A 7,821-nucleotide genomic window follows, 5' to 3' on the forward strand; every position below is an offset into this window, starting at 1 on the left:
GCTTGAGGGACGAGATTTCGCACTGAGCTGGTAAGATTGCTTCCAGGCCATACACTAGCTAAAAGGGTGTAAACCCAGTCGCATTCCTCACCGATGTCCAGTATACCCACAAGGCTAAGTACAGGATTAGGTGCCAACTCTATTTATGGACTCCAATCATCCTTTGCATCATGCGCTTCGGGACTTTGTTGATTGCCTCAACTTGCCTGTTAGCTTGCGGATAATATGGAGTAGAGCTGTCGTGGGACAGTCCTAATTTGGCAGCCAACTCAACCATCATGTGATTGCGGAAATGCGATCCATGATCTGTGACTATAGCTTATGGAACACCGAATCTGGAGACTACATGATTCAAAAAGAAAAGAGCAGTCATTTCGCCGCTGTTGTTTAATGTAGACATCGCCTCGGCCCATTTCGTAAAATAGTCAACTGCGACTATGATATACCCATGTCCCCCGGCCGAGGTGGGGTTACATGTCATGAAATATATGCCCCATTTGGTGAATGGCCCAACAGCAACTACTGGCTACAGAGGTGCGGGAGGTATTCTAGTTTTGCGATCGAAGATTTGACAAGCATGGCAACTTCTGACTATGGTTATGCAATCCTTGAACATTGTTGGCCAGAAGTATCCTACTCGTAAAATATTTTGTGCCGTAGCGTAACCAGATTGATGCCCCCCACATGCACCTGAATGACAATCATTCAGGACTTTTTCGACCTCCTCATGGGTGAGGCACCTCCGCAGAACTGTATCGATACCACGACGGTAAAGCGTATCACTGATGATCATGTAGTCTTTTGCTTGGTATCGAGTACGTCGTTGCTCTGAGTGGGAGGTATTAGACCTATATGTTTGGGTCTAGAGATAGATGATTATATCTCCATACCACGGATCGCTTGAAGATATCAAAAACAAAGATTCATCCACGATTGTTTCTTTGGATGTTGAATTGTTGGACGACGATGGGAAGTCACATAATAACTCCGTGAAAACCAGGGCTTTCTTTGATTTGGATTTTACGAATTCCAGATCAAACTCTTGCAAAATTGCTATCCATTTGGAATATTTTCCCCCCAGTAACTGTCGCGACAAGATATAAGTCATGGGGTTGCAATCTGACAAAATGGTAGTTTTTGGGAAGAGGACATAGTGTCGAAATCTTTGTACAACTTGAACAGCTGCGAGAGCTAGCTTTTCAACATAGGAGTACTTGCTTTCTGTATCATTTAATTTTCGACTTAAATAATAGACAAGATGTTCAATTCCATTGTCTTCTTGAACTAAAACCCTTGCGATGGTCGTATCCGCTACAGCCAGATACAGGTTAAATTCTTTTTGATAATCAGGAGCATACATTAATGATGCTTTTATTAGGGATTCATTTAGAGCATCAAAGGAAGCTTGCGCGACCTGATCCCAAAGGAAGGGTACTTATTTTTTCAACGGACACGTATAACCTTTAGCAAGTTCGGCGTAATTTGGAATGAACCTCAGAAAGTTTGCTTTCCCTTGGAGTTTCTGAATCTGAAGAAAATTGGTAGGTCGAGGCAAATCATTGATTGCCTGAACCTTACACGGGTCAAGACGAATCCCGTCCTTTGAGACCACAAAGCCAAGTAAACAACCAGAACCGATGCAAAACACACATTTGTGTGGATTGAGTCGTATCTTATAGTGTCGGCAACGTAGGAATATCGCTCTCAAATGCTGCGGATGATCTGTCCGCTTTCACGAATGATTTGGAAGATCGTCGAGATATGGTTGAACGATGTTTTTGATGTCATGGAAGGCATAATTCATTTCCCTCTGAAACATTGCCCCTGCATTCTTTAAACCAAAAGGTAGCTTGTGGTCTGCGAATTTGCCCCATGGACAAATAAATGTAGTCTTTGACTGGTCCTGTGGGCGGATATTTATTTGATTTTACCCGGAAAATCCATCCATAAATGAAAAGACTTCACATCTGGCGCATTCATCAATTATCTGGTTGATGAAGGGTGTAGGGTAGTTGTCTTTTGGACAAGCTTGATTTACATCCCTATAATCGACGCACACTCTAATCGTTCCTTGCTTTTTCATTACAAGAACAATATTCGATACCCAATCGGTTAGAGGAACCGGGTAAATGAAACCAGCATGGAGAAGTTTTTCAACTTCTGCCTTGATGGCAGTGGCTTTCTTTGGGTGCACCTGCCGAAGCCGTTGTCGGACTGGTTTGACGTCTAGATACATCTTAATTCTGTATTCAACTATGCTCGAGTCAATGCCTGGCATTTCATCATAAGACCATGCAAAGACATCTCTGAACTCGCGAAAGAGAGCATAATATACTTCCAGTTCTGAAGAAGAACAAGATTTGCCGACATGAATATTCTCTACGACATCTGGTTTGGTCGAGATATTTATGGCGATAGTCTCTTCAATATTGGACAAGTTTCGCTCGGAATCCACCGTATTTACAGTATTTGATAGAAAATCAAAGACTGAAGGATGATTAAGGTCTCCGGAACAATCTCTTTTGTAATCTGGAAGATGGGAACGATGGTGGTAATCTTCCCATGGTGCGCCATCAGTCATCATTGACTAAACAATTCCTTCGTCTGTAGAATATATATGCGACCAAGGATCTGAAGAGGTACCATATTCCTTAGACCTATCTATCCAAATGCTCGATGAGCGTTGATTTGGGTTTGCCTCCCATGCCGAAAACATTGATTGCTACAATATTTCTATTGGGCTTGGAGGCAATACATGTTGATGATCCATGTTAATATCATGCTCGGACATCTTTTGAATAGAAGATACCATATTGCAGGTTCCCAGCATGGCCACTTCCGCCAGATTGTTTTGAGGCAGTAGGGCAAAAGTACCCATCATCGTAGGGTCTTTTAGTAGGCCTACTCCGATATTTTGAAGCGACCGAGGGCTTCCGTGGATCATCGGAATGCTTCCCGTAACTTGTGAACTGTTGGGGAGAAATGTTTGTTGGTCAACGATTATAATTCCTCCTTGGAAGGGAAATGCAATCTTTCTGAAGTATGTCGACACAACGGCAGCCATAGCATATATCCAGGGCCTTCCCAATAGGATGTTGTAATCGATGTTTCCATCGATAACTTCAACATCAATTTCTATTGTTTTGCCCCCCAGTTCGACTTGCAAGTTACTTAAAATCCTGTATGGAGTGTATGTTCATCCATCAAATGCTTTTAATGTCGTTGAAGATCGCGACAAGGGTGGTGAGCCTAAACTCATCGACATAATACATGTAGATGCCCCCATATCAATAATTGTTTGATGAACAGTTTTGTTGAGGGCTTTCACTCGAATCAGGAAAGCGAGTTGAGTTGGTAACTGAGGGTCATATCCTTTATGATTAAAGGCCATAAGATTGGAATCCACTGGGTCAATCCCACCTATTGCTGATAATAGAGCTTGCTTCTGGGAGGGGCAATTTTGCAGTACTTCAAGTGTCGACATAGCGGACGGCGATTGGGCCTGGTCCTCTACTATATTATAATTCTGTGTTGCTCTGGCACAAGGATTAAATGTCGATTTGTGTACTATTCCCTTTGGCGCTTTATCGTTAGCTCAGGAATGATGGGTGGCACAACTTCGGTTGAAGTTGTTGTCGAACTACTAGGTTGATCATTAGCCTTATTTTTTTACAGCTGTGGATTCCCGTAATATTTATTCCTTGTCGATATCAAAGCATCATTTTGTTGTTTCGAAATGGACAGCATAAGCACTTGGGATGGGGAAGCATTGTCACTAGAAACCAGATTGGTTCCTAGATTTGGAAATGGAACAGTCAATACCGCCAAGGTTTTTGAATTCTTGAAGAATTTTTTAAGCTCAACTTTATGTGGACAATCGTTCGTCCAATGATCCTCATCGCATATAAAGCGGATGACTTGGTTTCCTTTCTCCAGGAGGGTTTGCAGAAGATTTTTTAGGAGACGATTCATCCTGATTCTTCTTTTTCCCTTTCTTTTTCTTCTTACCTCCTGGTTTCTTCGGTTCTTTGCCTTTGTCAATCAACACGGCATTTACCTCTAAGGCAAGAAGTTCTTCATTTACATTTTGACTAGAAACCGTATGAGCTTTCTTTGATGTAGCCTTTACGGTTTTCGTGCTAGTCGTACCTATCACGCCATCGCTGGCATGAGAGTCTTTGTTTGATTTAGGAGGACGAGGAATGGAAAATTCTGGTCTAGGAGCATCTGGGATTTTTTCGTAGAGCATGCCAAACTGAGTATAGATCAAGCCTAGATATTGTGCACAAGCAATGACTTGCTCTTCAGTGATGACCCCTCCCTTTTCCACATCTTTTGTAATAGAAGGCAACAATGACTTAATAAACCATTCAGCTAGCAGCTGATCAGGAACATATGGTTTTTACCATTTTTAGACGACGTCGCCACTCATGAATATGATCAAATATGTGAGTGGTCGTCATTTGCTTGAAATTGGTAAGAAGCTATGTTCCTGTTTCGTACCTTATTGGTAATTGAAAATGGGTTTAAAAGGTTGTGGCAAGGGTGTTGAAGTTATCGAATGAAGCTCTAGGAAATTTGATGTACCATTTTGCAGCCGGACCAGTTAACATTCGCTGAAAAAGGCGAAGCCTAATCGAATCATCATTGAGAGTGTTGGACGGACACCAAAGATGAAATGTCATCACATGAGTCGATGGGTCTTCACCCGGATTTCCATTAAATTTAGGAATATCTGACGGAATTTTATGAGGAATCACCAGCCACCAAGGGGCATAAGCAATTGGATGGTTCGTTAGCCGATTTAGATTTGGTAACTCTAAAGTCGCCATGAAGGGCAACTGTTGTTCGACGAAGCATACCCAGGATAAGATGGAATCGCTTGAGTAGTGGGTCTTTGCATACCAGCATAATGTATTTAATGTTGATAACTTTGGTACAGCTGATGGGCATAACCATTATTACATGATTGATGTTGACCGTTTTGAATATACGGCTGCGCACCACCCACAAAGCTTTGTTGCTCAGGTCCTCAGTAAGCCTGTTGGAATTGTGGTTGTTGATATTGTACCAGCCATCGTTGTGATGCCATTTGTTGTTGCCCAATACTGGCTGTTTGACCAAGATGAGGGGTAATAGTACCCATTTGAGCCTGGGTCACTCCAGTTAAGGAGCCACTAACCGGTGATTGTGGTCGCGTCACGGAGACAAGAGGTTGTTGTATTACGACCTGAGAAACTTGAGGTTGGCATACAACCAACAACGCTTGTACTTGCGACACCGTCACAATAGCCGGCATAGTGGGGATATTTGACACAGGTAGACTTTGTTGCATTGAGTATACAACTCTTGGTTGTTGAGGCAGTATTGGCACCCAACTTCTGGATGTAATTCCAGCATAACCCGAATTCTGTTGTGAACTCTTATATGGTTGTTCTCCCAGAGGAAAACAATGAAAGGGCATACTGCCCCCCATACGGCGGCAATCCAGTGTTCAAAGGGAAGATTTTCCTTTGGGGACCGGACTGCCCAAATTGATAATGTTGCAAAGGATCAATTTGCTAAGACTCAACATAAGAGATTCCAGATATTATTCCGGACGAACAAACGGGAACAGACCATACTGTCGAAACAGTCCCTGGATGGACTCCATCTAGCGATTGAGAGCTAGTTGGGACAGATGGTACGCCAGCGAACATCATTGGAGTAGCAGCAGGAGGTTTCGCCGCTGTTGCATCAGATGACACAATCCTGGATGTCGACGGTTGTTCAGACATATCTAGTCTATCCAAAAGATTTCCTAGCGATTCTACAGGAACTTGCGATGAAGGGAGACTAACTTCTGATGAAGAAGGATATAGGGTGATCCCAGCTCCAAAATGCGATGGAGTACTAGATGGAAGATCCTCCACAATCTCTTCTATAGCAATCAATCCAGGTGGAAGAGGTAGACCGTCAGGTCCGTAAAATATTTCTGGTGCCGAAGAAGGTATAGACTCTGCAGCGACAGATGTTGGAGGGATAACACCTTCCGAATTAGCTGTAGATGGAGCTGGTTCAGGAATAGAAGTGTTTACCGTTACACTAGGATCAGTTCTAATTTCCTCTTGTGGCTGCGGAACTTCTTCTGTAAAGGCAGGGATACCAGAAATTGTTGGAGTAACTGGAGTCCCTCAGGATGTTGGAACACAAGTTCCAAGCAAACCAGGGGACTTTGATCCAGTCAAACGAGTTCACTTTGTCTGGAATAGTTTCGCTTCCGAAGTCAAAGACGGTTGACTCGTTAATCTCCGCGAACGACAAGGTTTGGATTGACTTTCTTCCATGATTGCGGATTACTCGATCAACTCAAAATAAAGGGGAAAAAGTGATTCCGAATTAAATGAATTTTAGATGCTTTGAAACAACTTGCTTTTTCAATTTTTAAGAGTGGAGAAAAAGCTAAAGATGACTCTAGTCGCCTTCAATTTTTAATGATCATGAAGTGACAAGTGCTCAGATGGACCTTTTCCTTTAAGGAGTCTGAAAAGGAACGAAAGAGACTACTCTGGAAATCTAGACATAGGGATTACCAAACCAATTGCAAAACTGCAGAATACTTTTTACAGTACGGCAGCCAATCTTCCCGAATTCTGTGTTCAGTGCATTGCGATCGATAGGGCGGCAGACACGGCTTCCTAAGGATAAAGGATATAGCCTATTGTGGTCTCCCAATATATACTCGATGGTACGTGGGAGCACAAGTCCGTACTGGCACTTGTCGTCTCAAAGAGGAGGAATCACCCAATCTACGATGAAAGCGATAGTTACCAGGCTTTACAACGCTGGAATATGTCTCTAGCCTAGACTTCTAAATGTTGTGCATTAGGTTCCAAAGCTTTTTTATGTTCATTGAATTTATTTTACAGTTGATGTTTCTTAAAAGTTTTCCATTAAGGTTCACCAAATGATGTAGATATACAATTCCTAAAATGCAATCTAAGATGATAAACAGTCATTTAATCTTCTTTTTGCAATGAAAATCCTAGCTACTAAGGAAATAGAAGCAAGATTCTTTCAACATAGAGCAGAGAGCACACACTAGATGCACTGTCCTAAATCAAAACCAACAAGCAGTCTAAATGCAAATGCACATGCATGTATTTATTTTCCGCTTTCTTAATGTGTGAATGACAAAAAGAATGCTAAGTACAAATTTGAATTATCTTTTCAAAGTGACAGTACTAACAATTTTCTCTTCAAAAGACGAAAGGAAGGCAATGACGACACTCTGCAATTTTGAATTGAAAACTGCTTCCGACACTTGAAAAACTATTAATTCAAATCAAATACAAGAGTAACAGTGTAATCGACCATCAAGAATAGTAGGATTCTTTTCTTTGACTGAAAACGACACTTGCGACACTTCCAAATCAAAAGACGACAATTCGATTAAGCTACTTCTTTGTAAAAGAGAACTGTAAATGGCGAACAATACATAAAAACATTCACAATTATTTGTACAATGGAGGTGGAATAATGGAAAGGAAGGGAGTTTCCACAGTGGTATACTGATCACAGACAGCAAAACTCCTGAATAAAGCTGAAGAGAGTGAAGAAAAAACCAAAATCTGGAGGCAGAATTATCCTTATCTGATCATCGCACCTGTAACACAGGGAAACATGGATGCATCTCACCTACTGAACATGGGAGGTGCCATGCATCTAGATTTCCTAGAGGAGAAGGTGCGATGGTCCAGGGACGAGACTTCAACTTAGTTTTTTATCACAGTTTGCAACTTAGTTCAGGGATTTAGGCTGAGCTAATGATAGTCAGTAAAT

The sequence above is a fragment of the Pinus tabuliformis genome, chromosome 4_1 (assembly GCF_031772625.1).
Source record: "Pinus tabuliformis cultivar Carrire ecotype Pingquan chromosome 4_1, CPIR1, whole genome shotgun sequence".
In the NCBI taxonomy this organism is placed as follows: domain Eukaryota; kingdom Viridiplantae; phylum Streptophyta; class Pinopsida; order Pinales; family Pinaceae; genus Pinus; species Pinus tabuliformis.